This window comes from Felis catus, chromosome A1 (genome assembly GCF_018350175.1).
Source record: "Felis catus isolate Fca126 chromosome A1, F.catus_Fca126_mat1.0, whole genome shotgun sequence".
Lineage (NCBI taxonomy): Eukaryota > Metazoa > Chordata > Mammalia > Carnivora > Felidae > Felis > Felis catus.
This window is the reverse complement of record NC_058368.1, coordinates 5,192,174-5,214,246: the sequence shown is the minus strand read 5'-3', so window position 1 is coordinate 5,214,246 and position 22,073 is coordinate 5,192,174. Positions and strand designations below refer to the sequence as shown.

Here is a 22,073-nt window from a genome sequence, read left to right as displayed (position 1 = left end):
ATTCTCCTCCTTCCCCTCCTGCCATCAAGTCCACTACCTTAAGGACCCCTCCCCTCCGTTCATTAGCCTCTGTGCTCCTGTTTCAACACAAGGGCTTGGGTGAGAAATCTCAGAGCAGCCCAATTAGGATAAACTGCCTCCTGCAAATGGACTGTTCAACATAAGTGCATAAAGCCAAAGTGGGCAAAATTTGTGCTGCAGTAGAAAACCGTGAAATGTCCAGCTCACGTCTTTCCAGGTTATTTGATTCTCGCTTCTCATTGTCTTTGAGTGCTGTGAATTGCAGACAACTGAAGGCAATTCAAAGTAATTCGTGCCTGTAGACAAGGAAATGCTGCCAGATGGCAGGCAGTTCAATTTACGCCCCCCTCCCCATTCTGCAGAAAAATGCTAATTTTGCCTCTATACGCATATACGCTTCAGTATTCCTGATCTAGAAATGCGTCTTCTTTGGATTATGCTTTGAATGGACTGTAACATCTTACCGGCTCCCTCCTGAACGCTATCTGTAGGAGAGTCATGATTTAACTTAAAAAAAGTCCTCTAACACGGCGAACAGGGGAAGAGGCAGGGGGAGCGGCCTTGTCCGAGGAGATCAGAGCTCCCAAGTGGAGGGAGGGCTGGGAGCGGCGAGGCTGAAACCCTATTCGTGAACTTCTATAGAGTTGCCCTTTCCGCAGAGCCTTTTAAAGACTGCAGGAAGATCTCAGCTGACCCCTCTCTAAGACAGAGCTTCCCTGGGGTCTGTGCAAACGTTAGATGTATTATTCCAGAGGGGTTGGGATCTTCTAATTCAGGTCCCCGTTCCTCCGCAGTGGAGGATCTGCACACAGGAGCGCCAGGCAGGGCGATGCTGACGGCTTCCTACACCAGGCCCTGGAAGGAAAGAGAGGGTTGGAAGAGGCTGTTGGTTAACAGGGGAAATGACAGTGGATTAGCAGTGTGGGTGGTATGAGAGGTGTGCAAGGTCAAATCTGAAGGCCTGGGGTGCTAGAAGGGGAGCCTAAGAGCACAGCACGCTGAGCACCAGTTAATTCACTTTCAGACACTGCAAGTGTCTGGGTCCACAGCAAAGCCGACTTTCCCATTCCATCAGTGTTACGGGTGTCACCTGTCTATCTACACTTGAACGTTTTCATTCTATTTCTGTTGGTTATTTCTCACAGCTTCGTTGCCCACAGATTGAGCCAGTAAACGTGTGATGGCCATCTGTGCTGTGCGGGCGCTGTGTTCGCCCAGAAGGCAGCGTTTCTCCAAGCGCAGTCAGCAGACCCCCGACCAGAACTGCCACCATTGCTTCTTAGAAATGAAGACTCTTGGGGTCCACCCCCCACAGTGAATCAGAAATCTCCACTTCGAACGAGCTTCTTAGAGTAATTATACTAATAGTTTGAGCTGAACGGTTGGGACCACGGAATCGTAGATTTGAAGCATCTGGAGCTGCCCAGACGCCATCTGAAACTGCCCCCCACACCTGCCTGCTGTCCACAGATGGCAAGGAGAGGCAGAGGAGAGAGGCGGACCCCACAGCCTGGCAGGCGGCAGGTTCCATAAGCAAGGGCTCACCTACAGGGTGGATGGCCACAAGGCCAGTACCTGCCCGCGCCTGCCCATCAGATCTTCAGTTTAGGGGTGCCGGGGCGGCTCGATCGGTTAAGCATCGGACTCTTGATTTCAGCTCAGGTCATGATCTCACAATTTGTGAGACAGAGCCCCGCGTCGGGCTCTGTGCTGATAGTGCGGAGCCTGCTTGAGATGCTCTCTCTCCCTCTCTCTCTGCCCTTCCTCTCTCTCTCTCTCAAAACAAATAAGCATTTTTTTTTAAATCTTCAGTTTATAAAGAGGCCTTAATGGGGCTCAGTCAGCATATAGTGCAGAGGTTCCCAACGCCGAATCACTATCTCAAGGCTAGGTGCTTGGGGCACCTCCTGGAAGCAGGGAAGGCACGTGGAAGCCATATTCCAAGGACGTGAGGAGCCTCCAAGGGTCAGGCCCAGATCACAGGTCAACCAGTGGTCACGTCCTCCTGATGACCCTTCCCTGATAATCATCAAATATGGCTTGTTGGAAAGACCTTTTATCCCATCTGTACCATGAAGCAGCACCCCGGCCTCTCAGGACTATTATTATAATCAAATGGGTGATATATGCGAAGGTGCTTTGTACGCTGTGAAAGCAAATATTATTACCCAGCTTCCTTCAGTTCTTTCGGAAACAAGTGAGAATATCAATGAAGAAATGAACCAATCAATGCAAAGTTATCCAGCACCTGAGAAAATGGTAGAAGATAAATATTTGTTGATGAATGAATCCACTTACAGACTGTCTAATACTATCTCATAGATGAAGAAACTGAGTGCCAAAATCTCAAAGCAACTTGGCCAAGATCACAGAGTCAGACCATGGCCCCAAAGGCAGGACACAAGGGCCATGCCTCTGGAGAAATGGGAGAAAACAAAGTAAAATAAAAGTAAAGGTCCCTGTGTGATTAGAGCACACCTTCATGTACAAGGCGGAGACTCAGTCATACCAACAGGCTAAAGACGAAAGGGAATGTCTGGTTCAGCCTAAACTGGGAAAAAGCGACTCACGCCCGCCTTTAGAAATAGCCACAAATTTATGGAAAACTGGGGGCAAAGGAAGGTCCCAGGGGACAAAGACATACTTTCAGGCAAGCGGAAATCAACTAAATATCCTAACACTTCATAATTAAAGTCCCGATAAATGGCGTCACTTAATCTGGAGCCCAGTTTCCTAAACTGCCCACGATGGTGGCCCAAGTTCTAAACCACATGGCAACCTCAAGCAGCAAAGTTGCTCAAAAGCTCGGATCACATTTTTCTGGGACACGGTTTATGAGGACACAATATGGGTGTAGCTACTATTTCATTCAACTGCCTTTAATTCACGTATGTCTCAATATTTTCAACCTGAAAAGAAGTTGCTTTTACTTTCTTTTTGGTTTATTTATTTATTTTGAGAGAGAGAAAGCGAGCATGCATGCTTGTGTGCATGTGAGTGGGGGAGGGGCAGAGAAAGAAGGAAAGAGAATCCTAAGGAGAGAGAGAATGCCAAGCAGGCTCCACACGGTCAGCCGAGAGCCCGACGTGGGGCTCAAACTCACGAAACTGTGAGATCGTGACCTGGGCCGAAATCCAGAGTCCTATGCGTAATTGACTGAGCCGCCCATGTACCCCAACGAGTTGCTTTTAGTACCTCCCACGAATAAAAGAAAGCAGAAAAGCTAAAAGAAGCCTTTCAGACATGAATCTTAAACATGAATAAAGGTAGTCATTCTGGAAGAACTATTGACAAGTTATGCTTCTCCTGGGCAGTTTATAAGTCTTGTGACACAACAAACTAACCAAATAATGATAGTGATGGCCTCCTGCTAATGCTTCCTGAGGGGTTTAAAACCTGTTCATCTTGAGAAGAGTCGGGGAGAGTAATACAAACTCTAAAATTTCTGTAAAGGAGGTGAACACGTACACATCAAGCCTGTCGCGAATCATTGCGCACTGTCTAGGCCTGCTGTCAACGGATGTTAGGACACGACAGGAAAACACACATCCGGGGCTTTCACCATCTAACTCTGGTGCTGGGACATCCAAGAGTCTTTCACATAAATTTTTTTTTACGTTTATTTATTTTTGAGAGACAAAGTGAGACAGAGCGTGACCGAGGGAGGGGCAGAGAGAGGAGACACAGAATCTGAAGCAGCCTCCAGGCTCTGAGCAAGAGGTCAACACAGAGCCCGATGTGGGGCTCAAACCCACGAACCATGAGATCATGACCTCATCCGAAGTTGGACGCTCAAGCGACTGAGCCACCCAGGCGCCCCCAGACTTTCATATAAAATCTGGAGACAAACTTTTTTTTTTTAATTTTTTTTAACGTTTATTTTTGAGACAGAGACAGAGCATGAGTGGGGGAGGGGCAGAGAGACAGGGAGACACAGAATCTGAAACAGGCTCCAGGCTCTGAGCTGTCAGCACGGAGCCCGACGTGGGGCTGGAACTCACAGACCGTGAGATCATGACCTGAGCCGAAGTCGGACGCTCAACCGACTGAGCCACCCAGGCGCCCCAACTAGAGACAAACTTTTATAAAATCAATGGAGGTAGGAGTGGGGTCAACAGCAACACAAACGAACCCACTGACAATGAGAAAAAACGCTAGTATTTTACCATTTCCATGTGGCCAGTGCCCTTGCAGCCCCAATACACAACAGAGCTTTTGGCTTTAAGAGGAATTTAACCACTACAATACGGTTCTCAGATAACCCCAATTGTTCATTTAACAAATAGTTGTTTTCTGTAGCAGAAACAGTGAACAAAACCCAAAGCCCATCTCATGAAGACTGCAAGTTCTTCAGGGGGGCAAATAACAAACAAATACATATATAACATATGCAATAGAGCAAAATTAAAGGTAAGCACATGGACAGTGACCAAGGAGTTCAATTTCAGATGTAGGAAATGAGGAGCCCAGTGAGAAAAGCACACCCACGATTCAGAGCAGAGTCCCTAGACAAGGACTGTTTCGTGTATTTGAAAAACAGCAGGGAAGGCAGTGTGCCTGGAGTGCAGGTCAAGGGGAGGAGACTGGTAGGAGCAGGTCTGGTCAGGAGGACCTCTCCCATGGTGCATTTTAGACTCTACTCCAAGTAGGAGTAGAAAGCCACCTTAGTATTCGCACAGGAACATAGTATGGTCTGACTCAATCATAAAAGGACCAATCAGGCTCCTTTTATGGTTGCGAAAAATACGTGGTTTTTCGTGGTTGCGAAAGGGAGCTGTGAGGAGACCCGTGCAGACTTAACTCGAATGATGGTCGCCTGGACGGAAGCCTTAATCGTGGGGGTGCTGTGAAGCGGTCCTATCTGGGGCAATATTTCTAAAGAAGCACCCGCAGGCCTTGCGGATGGGTTCTACATGGGGTGTGAGAGAGAGCAGTCAAGGAAGGGTTCCTCCGAGAACTTGTGCTCCATAACAGGATAAATGGCGGTACCATTTGTCAAGAAGGAGAGCATGTGCGGAAGTGAGATGGGTGCAATTTAAAAAAAAAAAAACTTTTTAGCGTTTATTTTTGAGACAGAGAGAGACAGAGCATGAACGGGGGAAGGTCAGAGAAAGAGGGAGACACAGAATCTGAAACAGGCCCCAGGTTCCAAGATGTCAGCACAGAGCCTGACGCGGGGCTCGAACTCACAGACCGCGAGATCACGACCTGAGCCGAAGTCGGACGCTCAACCGACAGAGCCACCCAGGCGCCCCGAGATGGGTGCCATTTAATGCACACATGAGACTTACGATGAGTTCATCATGTTCAGAGGCAAGCATGTGAACGTGAGCAACATTCTGTGCTACGGGATCTACGGTGGTAGAAATGTGAATCTAATGAAAAAGCTTATCAACTCTCATGGCTGTCATAGTCTCTTTGCTCAGGGCGTCAGTTTTCCCAGAAACCACCTGTCTTTAGCACCCCCTCGATCTGTGAAGGCACCATGCTCCTCTGCTTCTTCCCCGGCAAATTTCAAGCATGTATGCCCTCCTGGTTAATTATTTGCTCCACACCCGCTTGACACAACCCTGTGCCACCAGGAACTGATAAAAGAACAAATGAAGAGATGACATAACAGCTGGGTGGTGGGGGGGGGGGGGCACGAAAGTGGGGGAGAGACCAAAAAGGAACCGAGGGCAACGCTCAGAACGAAATGTACATTTAGGTAATTAACCACAAATCAGGCAATGAAATTCAGCGCCACGTGTGGTTCCGAGGCATGGAATCGATATTATAACGAGGGTTATTAATATGCAGGAAGCCTCAATTAGATAGATGGAAGCACTCAATTCATGGAAAAGAGGCATATACGTAAGCTGATTCCAGGGACCGGTAAGGACATTGCACATTACATCCTGGGTCGAAGACCAGACCGCTTAATCTCCTAAAACTGATTATATTTATCTCTGTGGTTTAATACAATTGATACTTCTGTCTAGAAATATAGTCCTTGTGACAACACAGTCACAGAATCAAGAGTCTCTAGTGCCAGGGCACCTGGGTGGCTCGGTCACTTAAGTGTCTGACTCTTGATTTCAGCTCAGGTCATAAACTCATGGGTGTGGGATCAAGCCCCGAGTCAAACTCCAAGCTGGTCACGGAGCCTGCTTAAGATTCTCTCTTTCCCTCACTCTCCCCCCACCTCTGCCCCTCCCCAACTTATGCACACGCACGCGCTCTCTCTTTCACCCACACACATCTCAGGTTCCAGTCACAGCTCTGATTTTTGACAGGCTATTTGGCCCCTATGGGTCTCAGTTTCCCACTTTGAAAGTGAAAGGCTCAGTGACCACCAAGGCTCCTCTGGCTGTAACTGTCAGTGGTGCCGCTGTCTATGGTGACCACCCCACACGGCCGACCCTGACCTGCCCTCCTGCTCACATCACCGCATTCAATAACAAGAACGAGCCACCAATTTTTACAAGATTTTCAGTCAACCTGCGGGAGAATGATAAACCTCAGCAGTAACCTAAGAAATAAAGTAAATAAAGTAATAAAGTAAATAAAGTAAAACAGAGTTATCGAGGAATAAAAATAGAGCAGGCTTCAAGGAAATGAAGAGCCTTTATTCTGAAATGGTGACCAGTTCTTCGGTTCGTGAAGGAGGAGAAAGTTCTTGACTCCAGTCCTGCTCAGCTTCTAAACCACTGCGGACTTTGGACCAGTCACAGAACACTTCTGGCCTCCATTTCCTCAATTAAAAATGAAAAAGGTGGGGGGGAACGGACGCAGGGGTAGCGGGGAGCACCCGGGTGGCTCAGTCGGTGAAGCTTCTGACTTTGGCTCAGGTCATGATCTTACAGTTCGTGAGTTTGAGCCCCGCATGGTGCTCTGTGCTCGGAGCCCGGAGCCTGCTTCGGATTCTGTGTCTCCCTCTCTCTCCGACCCTCTCCCCCACCTGTCAAAAATAAATAAACATTAAAAAAAAAAAAAAAAAAGAAGAAGAGAAGAAAAAAGGAAAGTGGGTTGAACTCCATGCCACATTTGAGCTTAAATCAGAATCAGAAATAGTAACTAGACTCACTTAGTTTTTAAGTTAGATGATCACATTACCGATCAGGTTGCAAATCTTTTGAAAAATAAGTCTGACGGCAGGTATAAAAGATACTCTCACTACAACTACTTGACTTAGTAGAGTGCTTCACATAAAATCAAGCATAAAGTTAACTTTTGTTTTGGTATACTGAATTAACAAACAGAAACAGATCCGTTTGGCATTATGGGTTGCACCCGTGCGTGTCCTGCCCGAACCCTGTGGGGTCCAAGAGAGGGCAGGCCAGTGGGTGACCAGTTGGCTGAACTGGTCCCCTGTGGGTCTATGATGCTTCATTCCCCAAGGCCCCTGCCTCCTTGCTGATATAACTTGATACACGGCACCTGAAATGGCCCACCTCTGTTTCTTGCTGAGGTCCAAAGGCCTCAAGGAGCCCTCCAGTAGCCACCAGGCCAGGAGCGGATATGGACAGTAAGAGGTTCGGAGCTTTGCTTCCCTTAACTGGATTACTTTGGCACCTAATACATTTTGAGCACAGCCCTATGGCTGTGGAAGGCAGACGGTCTCTGAACAATCAAATCATGTGTCAGTGGGAAGTAAGGGCATTGCTCAATAGATCCTTCTAGCCACCAGTCCCCGAATATTGTGGCTTATACTGTAGCTTTTGTATAGTAAACAACATCTTTGTTTTCAGGAGGGCTTTGGGCACACCAACTGTCTTGCGGGAATCGTCAGGTAGACGGCCGCCATCATTAAACAGCCCTGCAGTGCTCCCCACAGAACTCCGCACAGTGCTCCTTCCTCCTGTTCCGAGCAGTTGCACGCAACCCGCACCTGTGCCTGCCCCACGGGCCGGCCGTCTGCCTGTGGGAGGCGTACCCCCCACACCCCTTGAGCCTGCTGAGGTGCGTTTTCAGTTTCCAAAGTAGCCTGTATCTTACGTAAAATATAGCCTGTATTTTAGTTGTCTTGTGAACCAAATCGCTTCAGCGGGAGCCGTGCACAAGACTCCCCCCTCACGTTTCATTTATTTTGGAGAAGCACTATGCTAACGGGCTCAGCCTCTTTGGCCATTTGGGGTCAGAAAATACCCTAACCTCTGCAACTTGCTGAAAAAATAACCAGGGGTCAGCGCAACACGAAAATTCTATTACTTCTGCTGTCAATGGTCCCTCCTGATGGTAAGGCAGTCCATCCTGTTTCATGGCTGTACGTCAATATTTTTTTTCAACTTTTTTCTATCTTTTTCCCCAGTTATCATCGCTGATTCAAAGGCGGGACCGTATTTGACCCAAGCTTCGTGGTGCCTGGCTTAGTGTTTTCTGTCTTTTTGAAGGTCAGGAATAATCCTTACAAGAACCTGAAACAAAACACGATCGTTCTCTTGAATCGCTTTTTCCCTTTACTCTTCCAGGCTATCGATTTTACCATCTCCTTCCTATTTCAGCTTAGCTATTTGCCCTGGTCTTTAGATTTTTTTAATCTTAGGTTTTGAGCCCTGGATGCCCAAGATCTTATCGGTTTGTTTTACGTTTGTCATGCTTCATAAAGATCCCGCGGGGAGTGATATACAAATGTCTGTGCCCATCTCCTTCCTCCCCAAAAGGAAATGAAGCCGTGGCAAATTCCTTTTCTGTAAATAGACACAATAGACATTATTACTAAGCCTGCAGACTTTAAGTCAATATTTCAGTAGACAGAGCGTATCATGGCAGAGACGGGATGAAAGCCAGCCTGCTGGTCTAGCCGGTGGTGATGTTTCCAGAAACCGTTTTCAGAAAAGAGAGCTTTACAGGAAGATCAAAATAGAAAAGGGCATAAATGCCAGCACAGGCAGGGGACACAAAAGTAAAGAAGAAAGGGTTTTGAATAACAATTCCACGAGACGGTTATGTGACTTTGCAAACTGTAAGTGAAGGTACTAAAATCAGGCGACACAACAACGCTTTCTTCCTCCAAGTGTTATAATTCCTTGCATGTGTGCAAAAAGCCCATTATTTCTATATTTGAGCCGTTCCTTTTGCAACACTCCAGGAGAATCACAGTATCGTTCTGCATCTATAATCAGAAATTAAAATTCTTAGATGTGCAATTAGTTTCCTTCAACTATCAAATCAAGGCACCATGAGGGCTGTCCCAAAGCATTAAGAGACAGGAGGATTTCCTCATTAGACGGTCTTTGAAAATAAGGCCAAGATTATTTTGGGAGAGACAAGAGTTTAAGGCAATGGCTTAGTATATGCCTAATCCATAAACAGAACTCATTAATAAGACCCTAACAGTATACTTTGAGAATTTTTACTCTGCTCTCCTACAAACCTAGTCACCAGTAAATATCCACTGGGTGCACACTGGGGGGAAAAATGTCTTTCCACAAGATTAACACACAAGAAACAGGATCTTCACAGCAGGCATCTCCATGGCCCCCTATCCTGTCGCACCGGAACCCCAGAGGGCAGGGCCAACTTATTCTGGGAACCCGATCAAACGTTTCAACTCCAGAGGAAAAGAGGGCCCTCTCTCATTCCAGCGGGAGTGTTGTCTTTGGCCACAAGAGATACCAGCTCCACCTCAATGAATTAGGCAGATCCCAACAACTGTGTGACAACAAAGGCGGTCTGCATCCAGGCCAGCCCCCTTCATCTGATGGGACAGCTCATGTCCCAGAACCGAGGCCACTGTGCGGTGCCCGACAGCAGCAGCCTGCCGGCCACAGGCAGACCTTAGCAGCCAACACAGAAAGCAGGGCCGGGCAGGGAGGAGTCTGCGGGGGGTGGGGGGAGGCAAGAGTGGGAATGAGTTCCAGTCATCCTGCTCCTGGGTGCTCAGAGCCTGAAACTAGCGAACGGCCCCCGATTGCTACAAAGGTAGGATGATACGGTCCTACCGTTAACGAGGAATTCATCTCCGCATCCAAAGAGGATTCAAAAAATTCATAAATTTCACAAAGGCATGGATCTTTTTTTTTTTCAACGTTTATTTATTTTTTGGGGGACAGAGAGAGACAGAGCATGAACGGGGGAGGGGCAGAGAGAAAGGGAGACACAGAATCAGAAACAGGCTCCAGGCTCTGAGCCATCAGCCCAGAGCCTGATGCGGGGCTCAAACTCCCGGGCCGCGAGATCGTGACCTGGCTGAAGTCGGACGCTTAACCGACTGCGCCACTCAGGCGCCCCAAAGGCATGGATCTTTAAAGGGATTTTTCTTTTCTCCAGGAGCGACTCTCAAATTCAGGGTCCAGAAGACACTGACCCTCTAGACATCCCTATCTCCTCTACTGCTATCTCTGTGCCTGGGAGGCGGCCTGAGGGGAGCTCAGAGGGGCCTGAGAAAGAGGCTGGGATACTCTTCAGCACTAAGAAGAAATGGGCTATCAAGCCCCGAAAAGACAGGGAGGAACCTTACGTGCATACCACTAAGTAAAAGAACCCAATCAGAAAAGGCTGCATACCGTACATGGCTCCAAGCATACAGCATTCTGGAAAAGGTGAAACTGGAGAGAATAAAAAGATCGGTGGGTGCCAGGGGTTAGGGAGAGGGAGCGATGAGTAAGCAGCATATGGAGGAATGTTAGAGCCGTAACACTATCCCATGTGATACCATAATGGTAGACCCGTCACTATACATTTGTCAAAACCCACAGAATGCACATCGACAAGACAGAACCCTCATGTAACCCATGGACTTTGGCCAGTACTGATGTGTCACTGCTGGGTACCACTCTGGTGCAAGAGGTTGACGGTGGGGGAGAGTGAGGGGGCGGGATTAAGGAACTCTATACTTCAACCAATTTTGTTGTGAACTTGAAAAACAAAGGAGAGAGAGAGAGAGAGAGAAGGGCGATCAGGGCCAGATCCAAAGCCCAGAGAACACTGGGAAAGGTTATGGAGACACCTGGAGGAACGGAGACTAATTAACAGAAGCCAGGCCAGTTACAAACCTCGGAGCCAAAGTATTCCTTGCCATACTGGTTTTTGAAAAGTGCTGTATGAGTACTTCCTTCTCTCCAGTGAATGGTATTGAGAGATGACCCAGTCTATGCCCCTCAACTCAAGCCATTCCACACCACGCCCCTTTGTGCTTCCCCCAGGCCAGAGACCCTGTCTTACACGCCTAGGTGGCCGCACAGCCCGGTGTGATGCCTTCTACCCGATATATTCAAATTATTCACAGAAGGAGAGACGATGGGCTTACTTGAAAAGCCCAATCTAACCTCACAATGTAGCACAGGCAGGAAGCTCTCCCTAATGGCAAACATTCTCTTCGATTTTAATCCACTTTCTTGTGGGCCTTTTGGTTGTTTCCCTACTGTGACATTTCAAGAGCTGATCCTTTTCCTCTTAATGCCCTTGTATCCTCCTCCTCTGGATCAAACAGTCCCCAATTTTTTTTTAAATGTTTATTTTTGAGAGAGAGAGAGAGAGACAGCATGAGCAGGGGAGGGGCAGAGAGAGAGGGAGACACAGAATCTGAAACAGGCTCCAGGTTCTGAGCCATCAGCACAGAGCCCGACACGGGGGTTGAACTCGGTCAACTGCGAGATGGTGACCTGCGCCGAAGTCGGATGCTCAACCGACTGAGCCACCCAGGTGCCCCAAACCATCCCCATTTTCTAATCCCACACCCATTTCCCTAGACCTCAATATGAGGCAAAGGTGACAGTGAAGACACCTCTTTTCTTACTCCTTCTACCTTCACTGGATATTTGGAACACAAGCTTCCGATTCAGATGACATTTCGGTATTACCGTCATGAATTCTAACGCATTTTCCAAAATACACATAATTACGAAGAGTTTGGCTTTACAAATTTGCTTCCATGTTCAGTGGATTTTTAACGCTTAATGAATAAGGGTCTTCACAAGGTGCATAAAAGTCAACTCACCTCCTCCCTCAAGCGTCCGGGTGCAGGGTGGGAATGAAGCAAAGCCATGGGGCTCACCTGTCTCTCTGGCCTGCCCCAGAGGGCACGGCTTCCCTCCTTCCTTGCAGCCCACGTATCATCAGCACCTCCTTCTCACACGGTCCTCTCAAGTCGATCAGCTCTGCCAAATGGGGACTGAGTCTTTCCCGGGTGTTGACATTTCATAGGGGACCTTGGATCCGAAAGAATGAGGAGATGAACCACAGCATCTCCTCTACCCACACCTTCCACCTGATCGTATCAGCCTTGTCCGGACCTCAGGGCTCCCCAGAGCTCCTCGGGAAGGAGAACGATGCCTCCTTGCATAGGGACCCGGTCCTGAACCACCAGGGTGCAACCAGGCAAATAAGACCTACAAGAAGGAGCCAGAACTGCGTCTGTGCGTGGAGAGTAAAGATACCTTGGATTGCTCACCAGAGGGTGTCCCGCAATTACTTGAGAATGTATGATTTCCAGAGAGTTCCGGGTGGCGAACATAACTAAGCCTCCCCGTAAAGACAGATTTTGCCAAGTCCTAAGATGGGAATAATTAGCTTTGAAGAAGGAGGAAACCAGCAGCAGCTGCTGTTCATTGATTGTACTTCTGTAGGTCCTAACTGGAGAGGGCGTTCCCGGCCTTAATTCAAAAGCAGAAAACCGCTGTGGTTATAGTAACCGTCAGCCTTCAGGGCAGCCTGACCCCTGCAATCAAAGGGAAACCCCCTTCACTTGTTCTCTCATTACTTGACAAATGTTTATCATCAGCCGTGCTGTATGCTGGAACCTTCGAAGGCTCACGTACACCCCATCCTTTGCAAAACTTGGTTTCCCATCCCACCGAGACTAATTTGTCTGCAATACAGTCTAGAAACAAAACTTTATATCAGAATTCAAAGACATTCTTCCTCTTTATCTGAAGAAGGCCTCTCGGAAAGAATGCCCAGGTTTTGTTTTCTCTGTAAATTATTCTTTAAATTATATCACCAAAAAAAAAACAAAAAACAAAAACAAAACCAACTGTATCATACTGTCAGGACTACAGAGCATCAATTACCTGCTGGGGCTATCAACTTCCCCAGTGTAATTAGCTTTAAAGATAGAAGACCTGCTCTAGCGAAATTTGGCGTTGATACTGAGAATATCAGCATGACCCTTGAGATATTTTTCTATGCTTGTGAATTCGACCCAGTCACGGTGCTCTTAAGGTCCCTCACAGATCCCCGCTGCCTGCCGAGTGTCCCTTCTCAACATGGCCATCGCTTTGCCGACAATCTGGCAGCGGTGGTAACGGGCTGCAACCAATCAAGCAGGTGGCATGACCTTGTGAGAGGCACAACAAGATAGCAGCCGGGAACACACACCCTGTGACAGCCACTGCTCGGGGGGATGCATTAGCCATACAATGGCTGTTAAAATTGAAATATGTTACCTGGAAGAAAGACATAGACGTTTCCGAGGAAGGGTGATGATCCTGGCTCCTCAACCCTTAAGATTCCTTAACCCAGAATCTGACCCTCCAAGGATGGGGTGGGTGCAGAGCAGGGAGACGGGTTCGAGAGAGGCACAAGGGGATTCCAAGTATAGGCTCAGCTTGAGCCACCTGGTAACATCCAACTCTCGTCTCCAAGCTAGACTCAAATGCCGCCTCCTCCGGGAGGCCGGCACTGCCCTTGGTACATTCCCTTGCCTTCTGTGCAGTTCCCACTGCAGGGTGTGTGCCTGGTCGTGTGGGAGCGTTTGTCACATCGCCCTCACAGGGCAAAAAATCCCATTTTGTTCACCTTTGACTCCTTAGTGCCAATCACAGCCAGGCACACAGATCCTCAACATATTTCTGTGGACGGAGAGAGTGAATGAATGAATGAATGAATGAATGAATGAGTCGCGATCCAACAGGCCAGGAGCCAGGATGAGAGAAGGCAGGGGCAGGGGAATCAAAGCATAGCTAAAGGGAAGGAGGGAAGGCTGTGTACCTGTGGGTAACACACCTTTTCTATGGTTTCCCCAGAACATTCCCCACCCAGAATGCACACTTGGAAGTACCAGTAACTGACTGCCCAGCCTAAAAACCACAATGAAACACTGCACGGAACACCACATCCCGAGTTTGTTTGTAATATGTGATGTTTAGGATTCTGTGCATTTATTCAAAACTCACAATCCAGAAGGTGTGGGCCTCAACCAGCCTTATCTGTTGGCGTGCAGGGTGACGAGCCCGGGCAGCGCCTGGGTGCTAAGGGTCCCACTCAGATCCTGAGGGGCCTGGGGGAGCCGCCCAGAAGCCCAGTGCATGCAGGGACGGGAAGCAGAGAGTGCAGGCTGCTGGAGGCCTGAGCTGAGGGCACCATCTGGAAGAAGGCAGAGCTGGGCGGAAGGACAGCTGACTGAGGCAGGTGGGTCTTCCCAATAATGTCCATGAATTCGAGCTTTAATTCAGCCCCCAAGGGCAGGGCTGGTCCCGATGTGACAGGTAGCATTCCTCTTCCAGTCTCCATTTTCTGTACTTTCTCTCATCTTTCAACAGCTTCTTCTCATCCCTCCCTTGAAGATGAGCTTTTTTTTTTTTTTTTTTTTAGTTTTTTTTTTTAAGGTTTGTTTTTTTGGAGAGAGAGAGTATGAGTCGGGGAGGAGCAGAGAGAGAGGGAGACACAGAATCCCAAACAGGCTCCGGGCTCCGAGCCGTCAGCACAGAGCCTGATGCGGGGCTCGAACTCCCGGACCGCGAGATCGTGACCCGCGCCGAAGTCGGACGCTCAACCGACTGAGCCACCCAGGCGCCCCAAAGATGAGTTTTTTGAAAGCACCGTCTACACTTGCCCGTGGGCTTCTCCCCTATCCCTGTCCTCTCGGACGCTGCTCTCGGGCTTCTGTCCCCGGCCCTCCACCCAGCTGCTCCCCTCAGGGTCTCCACACGTCCTGCTGCTGAATCCAACTTTTGCAGCCTTCGCCTTCCTGGGGCCCTGGCACGCTCAGCCCTGCTGGCCACTCTCCGTCTGGAGCACGCCCCTCCCGCCTCCGGTGTCCTCCAACTTCCCTGGCCGCTTCTCCACAGCACTTCTAGCTTTCTCCTCCCCTGCCTGTCCCTTCCATGGGGACGTTCAGGAAAGTTCTGTTCGGGACACATTTCTGTCACCTTCCTTTGCCTCCTCATCTTTCGCTGAAGCATCAGGTCCCAGGAGCACCAGTCAATGCCTCGAATCTCTCATGTCCACGGGCCACACCCACAGATCCAACCACCCAGGAGACACCTGCTCTGCATCGTCCTGTAGCCACTTCGAACCAACACGGCCAAGGAATAAAAGCACTTCTCTCTCTCTCTCCTTCCATATTCCTCAGCCACCCAGCTGCCCCGGCAGGGAGCTTACCCTTCTTTCTCCCTCGGCCCGCCTTCCAACAAGTTTCTCACATGCGATCTGCCTCCTTCCACCCGCACGGCCACTCTCCCGGGTTCACCCCCATGGCCCTCCCGTTGCTTCTTCCTTAACCGCTCCCACCTCCAAGCCGCTCTCCACAGTGAAACCAGGGGCAGAATTCTCTAGTGCAGATCTCACTGCGGCCCTTCAAGATCCTTCCGAGGGCTCTCCGTCGCCTTGTCGATGAAGAGTCAAAATGTGTAACGAGGCCAGGCCTTCCAGCCGATTCTGTCTTCCCTCTCGAGTACCAGCCAGCCTGGAGCACCCCTCCTCGCAGGCTTTAGTCCTCTCTCAGCTCCTGCTCACACTGTCCCCTTGGCCCTGAGCACTCCCGGCAGCCCCAGCCCCCTCCCAGGCATGACTCGGTCCTCATTCAGTCTCAGACACTGCGTCCTCCTGGAACCCTTCTCTGGCCGCCAGGTCTGGGTGGGTGATTTTCACATGTGCTCCCTCTACCTTCCCCGCTCTCGCACTCACCCACTGCTCCGGAAGAGCCTGTCCACCTGTCTGTCTTCCACGGGGCCAGAAGTTTACATCCTCCATTGGATATCCCCGGCACCTAATTCAGCGCCTAGCACATTGCAAGTAACCAGTAAACATCCAAATAGAGGGATGAATAAATGAATGAATGGATTCCTTGCAGCAGCCCCCCTCCAGCCCTTATGCTTTTAGGAGGTGTCTTACCCGTGATAAATACAGCCAACTGGTAACTTTCATTAGGTTAGAGCAACCCTGCCATCAGATCTCCTTGGACATTCTCAACTTCAAGCTCTCCACTCTTGCGAACCCCCAAACTTCCATGCAACTGCTACCAAAGGAACCAAATTAGTAGACAAGTTTCGATTAAAAAGAAACAGGTCAGAAAAAAATATTTCCAGACCGCGTGTTCCCTCAGGTTGGGGGGAAATGTGGTTGCCACACAGACAGAGGTGGCTCCCAATCTCCCCGGGCAGAAGCCTGGTCCGAGTGAAAAGTCTGGACGCAGAGGAGGTGGAAACCTTTTCAAGGTCACCCAGTGAGTTCCCGGCAAAGGTAGATATAAAATTTACAAGGCCGTCTGAATTGTGTTTAGAGATACTTTCTCCCCCATATATTCTCCAGCACAATCGATGCTCTACTCTCACAGCTGGGTTCAACCAGTGTCTTCTAACCCAGTATTACCAGCCAAGGTGGACCACTCCACAGAAAAAGAACCATCTCACCAAGGAAGCCCCTCTACAGTCCTTTTAATTGGTGCCCAGCCTGACTCAGCTACTCCCTCCTGAAAGGCAACGAAAGAGGTTAGACCAGTAAGTCATATGCCTGCTGGGCGGCCGACCCAGGGCCTAGCACCATGGCCAACCAGGGTAGCAGAGGAGCTATTTTTAAAGGGCACCTTTAAATCAGTCCTGTTCTTTCGCCCACGCAGAAAGACACCCTGATCCTCAAACACAGTGGCCTGGTGGCCACGAGGCCAGCTTGCGGCTGATATGCCTTTGCCCTCACCCCATCCCCAGCCAGAAAGCATTCATGTCTGTCCATCACAATCCAGCCTAAACTGTATTCATCGCTAAATAAAGAACAGCTTGAAGCAAGAGAACTCTGGTACTTGCTTCGGCTTGAGAGCCACAGCTCCCATCAGTGGTCCCCATTCTCCGTGGTATGTCAGATACGCTGGGGAGCTGGTTCAAAGTGTAAATCAGGCACCCAGGTTCCGTGTCCCGGGACTGTGCCTCAGCCAGTCCACAAATTGGCATTTGGGGATCACCGCTGTGAATTGCAGCAAACTTTTCAAGCAGAGGTAAAGGCCGAAAACAGTAATAACCTGATCACACATAGTTATACAAACGCACAAAGCCTGGTTTATGACGTCTGTCCCCGGCCTTATTTCATTTCACATTCATCACTTCAGTTACATAAGGACACTTTATAAGAGCATCACTTCCTCTTGTGAAGTTTTCTTGATCTCTCCCACCCCGGGGCACGGACACTCTTCTCTTCCCTGTCGCCTCTCAACATCACACATATCTTTTAATAAAATCTATCACGTGGTATGGAAAATATTCTATAAAGATCTCCGTCCTCTCCCGAGTTCCTCAAGAACAGGAACCAAGTCGCATTCAAATTTGTATTTTTTCAGCCCCCGGCATTCATTCAACAACGTTTATCGAGTATCTACTACATAACAAGCACCAGGGACACAACACTGAGTCAGAGGGGACACAGGCTGTCCTCACGGACCCGTGGCCTGTGGTGGTGACAATCAGAAAATCATGCACATGGAAGTATAATGACCAATTATAAAGGAAAATTCCAGGAGATTATATGAAAGATCCCCATTGTTATGGACAGAGTTTGTGCCCCGCAATGTTCCTGTCTTTAGGCCCTACCCTCCATTATGATGGTATTTGGAGGTGGGACTTATGGGAGGTGATTAGGTTTAAGGATGTCCAGAGGATGGCTGCCTCCATGATGGGATTAGTATCCTTATAAGAAGAGGAAGGGAGGGGCACCTGGCTGGCTCAGACAGTAGAGCCTGTGGCTCTTGATCTCAGGGTTGTGAGTTCGACCACCATGTTGGGCATAGAGATTACTTAAGCAAATAAACTCAAAAAAACAAAAAAAGAGGAAAAGATACTAGAGCTCTCTCTCTCTCTCCAAAATGTAAAGGCCCAGCAAGAAGATGGATGGCTGTAAGTCAGGAAGCAGGCCCTCAGTGGAGGACCAAACCGGTCAACACCTTGATCTTGGGCTCCTCAGCTTCCGGAACTGAGACAAATGCGTGCATGTCTGCTGTTTAATCCTCCCAATGTATGAAATTTTGTTATAGCAGCCCAAGCTGATGAATGAACACCAATGAAGACACCGTGAATACCAATGAAGAGAGAAACTGATTCCCAGAAGTGGGACAGTCCAAGTCGCGAGTCCTAAAGTGTGAAAGGAGCTGACTCAAGGTGGGCGAGAAGCAATGAGGTCCACCCCCCCCCCCCGCCCCGCCCAACCAAGCCCAGTTGGGCCATTGCAATTATCATTCGATGGCAGCAAAGCCAGCGGGCTCAAAGGTCCCTGTGCATCTCTGGATCTCTGCTACCCCCAGAGGACTTGAGAAAAAAGTATCCAGGTATTGGTGGTGTTGGAGTCCTCTAGTGGCTTCAGTAAGGTCCTGTAAGAAACACACAAGCTTTTCTCTCAGTCGCCTGGTCTGAAAGTGGAAAGGAAAGGACATGCAGACTCATAGCGTCAGGCTTTGCAACTACACAGTCCGTGTTAAAAACACCAAGATAAAGTTAGTACAAACCCGAAGCCATTAATGCATCTATGAGCACCCTCGTGGTCACAGGCCATCTGGGGTCATTACTAGATGTCCAGGCCAAGACAGAAGCCACAGAGCCACGGGTAAGGATGACAAGTGGGACCCATGGCCCTCTTCTAAAAGAGAGATCCCCTCAGGCTGGAGACAAGATCTCTGGCTTGGGTAACTGGCCACTGGGAGCGTGGAGGGACTCCACTGGGAGTGGATACAGAGTGTGGAGGGACCAGTGGTCTACTGAGAGGTGGCCCAAGGGCATATCAAGCCTGTGAAGCCTGGATCTTTCCTGTGTCATCAACCTGGCCAGTAACTGGTCTCTGCAACCTCCTGTTTTCTGCTTATCTGCCTCTTCTGACGGGGTCTCCCCCTCAGGCTCGGGAGGGTTCAGGGGATTAGACTTGAAGTCTCCTTTTGTGTTAGTTTTTGGTTTTCTTCCTTTTTCTTTTCTTTTCTTTCTTCCTTTCTTTCTTTTTTTGGGGGGAGGGGGAGACAAGGGCTTTGTTTTCTATGGTAACATAAAACACAAATCCCCAAAACCACACAGAGCAAACCGTTGGCTAGAAGACTTATCTGAAAGCAACACCCTTGTCGATGTCCGATGTCTGCCTGAGGCCAACCTCCCCGCACCACCACTGATTTCTAAGGAGCTCCCAGCTCCCCTCCCCCTAGACTGGCCCCATCTCTCAGCCTAACCACACTGCAGAGGTCAAGCCCACCCCTCTGCAGCCTAGAAAGGAGACCCAGAAAACCAAAACTGTCCACTAGAATCTTTCTCATCTATTATTAAGGTGTACTTACAAGGTCGTGACAACTACACCATTCACTCACTCAACTATTCACTCACTCAACTGACAATAACCAAAACAATAAAAGCAGTTACTTATGGAGTAACTATTGAACGCTAGGTGCCGTGCATCTAGTTGCTCTCAATGATTGTGAGATCGTATTCACGTTTTATAAGTCGAGGCACTAAGTCCGAAAGGTTTCATAGACTTCCCAAGATCTCGTGACCGGAGTGTGGGACCTCAACCTCAAGTCTGCCGGCCGTGGAAGCCCAGACTCTTCCCTCGTCAGTGAAAGGCAGCAGAGTATACGACCCCAGAGCGTGCCTCTTGGAAATAAGCATTATTTTGAGTTGATTATTTTGAGAAACTGCAGACATGGGAAAAGCTCTGAAAATAGAACAGCGGCGACGCCTTTGGAAGGGAAACTTCTATTAGAAATGGGGCCCGTACCCGGAAGAGAACTTTGGCCAGGAGTAACTTCATCACCTAAGGGGGAGCCTTTGCCAAATATTCCCTCTCCTCTCGCCTCCTCGTGAGTCGCCTCCCCTCTTGGAAGCCCCAGCCCCTTCCTTAGCTCGGACACTGGTCCCCTGGCTGCCCTCCGAGTCTCCCATCTTTGTGGGGCTCCTGTGAGGGCACACACACAAAATTGTTCACTCCTGTTAATTTGCTCTTTTGTTACAAGGAGAGGGGTCTCAGCCAAGAACCTAGAAGGGTGGAGGGAAAATATTTTCTTTTACATGAGATTTTCAATAAGCATCCCTTACAGTTAAGGCCCATACAAGATGAAATGGATCCCAGATGAACCCCCTCCAGATGACAAAGTCAAACAGCAGGCTCACAAAGTATCAGACAGGGGGCCTGGCTGGCTCAGTCGGTTACAGCACATGACTCTTGATCTCAGGGTTATGAGTTCAAGCCCCACATTGGGCATCGCACCTACTTAGAATAAAATTGAAAAATGTTTTTTAAAGTTCAGGGGCACCTAGGTGGCTCAGTTGTTAAGCATCTGACTTCGGCTCAGGTCATGATCTCACGGTTCGCGAGTTTGAGTCCCACATCAGGTAAATTCGAGCCCTGCTTTGGGTGAGCTCGAGTCCCGCTTCAGGTAAAAACATGAGCCCTGCTTCCGATGAGCCCTGCTTCTCTCTCTCTCTCTCTCTCTCTCTCTGCCCCTGGCTCACTTGCTCCCTCTCTCTCTTTCAAAAAAAAAAAGCGGGGGCGCCTGGGTGGCTCAGTTGGTTAGGCGTCCAACTTTGGCTCAGGTCATGATCTCGCGGTTCGTGGATTCGAGCCCCACGTCCAGCTCTGTGCTGACAGCTCGGAGCCTGGAGCCTGCTTCGGATTCTGTGTCTCCCTTGCTCTCTGCCCTTCCCCCACTCACACTCTGTCTCTCTCTTCCTAAAGAATAAATAAACATGAAAAATAAAATTCAAATTCAAAATTCAAACTAAAGTCCCAGTGAGGCACCACTGCTCGCTCACCTACTACAGTTGGTAAAATCAACAATACCAAATGCAAAGAAGCAACAGGGACCCTCACTGCTGGGGGAAATACGAACGCAAAATGTTAATACAAGTCACTTTGGAAGACAGTTCGGCAGATACTAATCACAGGGGAAAACGCCAAATTGAAGACAAACCCGAACTGAAGCACCTTGTGTAAAATAACTGATGAGTACTCTTCAAATAAGGAAAGACAGAAAGTGTCACAGATCAGAGAAGACAAAAGAGCCATGACCACTAAAAACAGTGTGAGATCCTGAGCAGGATCTAGGAACGAAAAAAGAAAAAAGACATTAGGGCAAAAACTGGTGAAATCCGAGTAAGATGCGTCGCTTAGTTAATTAGTATTTCAACAATGTTAGTTTCTTAGTTTTGACCAATGCCTCGCGGTTAAGCAAGACGTTAAAACCAGGGAAGCCGGGTGACGAACGCATCTCTACACCCAAACTGCAGTAGGGGGCTGATGTCAGCCTGATGACTGTCTCAAGTGACCTCAAAGAGAAACCAAAAACAAGAAGAACCAGAAAAGCAGTTAAGTGGCGGCTTGCAGGCAATATTTTTGAACAATCAGATATGGTGGAAACATAATGTGTGAAAACGAACCAAGGGTCTTTCGTGCACCTACCAGGGAATCCGTAATCCTTAGTTTTTGCAACAAATTTATAACAAATCCTTAATTTTTACAGAACAACAAGTTTTACTACTTGTGACATGCAATCATACCTTGACAAGCACCCACACCCCTCCCCTTTTTGCGTAGAATCCCCTATAAACTGGCAAGATTCCAGAAAGTTCTTGGAGAGTGATCTGATACACTGTCTCCCAGGCTAGAGTCCTCGTAAAACAGCAGATGAAGCATTTGTCAACCGATTTTGAGGCTGGCTTTTTTTTTTTTTAGAGGACATACCAAAAACCTGTCTTATCTTTGCAACCCTTCTATAATTCTGAAATTAATCCAAAGAAAATAAGACAAAGAAACCCGCAATGAGAAATACAGCCATGAAAGTGTCTACTACAGTAAACAGCAGGTAAATAATTCTGAGAAGTCTGAAAGAAGTAGGCAAGGATTAACAAGTGGGACACATGAAATGCCAGGGCGGCTCAGGCAAACGAACGAAATGC

General features: G+C 48.7%; 1 protein-coding gene and 1 long non-coding RNA gene across 3 annotated transcripts in view; both read right to left on the bottom strand.

Moving 5' to 3' along the window:
* The window catches only part of ATP8A2 (ATPase phospholipid transporting 8A2), a 633,649-nt gene that overhangs the window by 587,663 nt on the left and 23,913 nt on the right, over window positions 1-22,073 (bottom strand). The window lies entirely within an intron of this gene.
* On the bottom strand, window positions 743-12,955 carry LOC123381750. Its single transcript, XR_006589116.1, has 2 exons — window positions 11,942-12,955; window positions 743-876 (listed from the first exon to the last, which is right to left on the bottom strand). It is a non-coding gene; the product is annotated as an uncharacterized LOC123381750 (long non-coding RNA).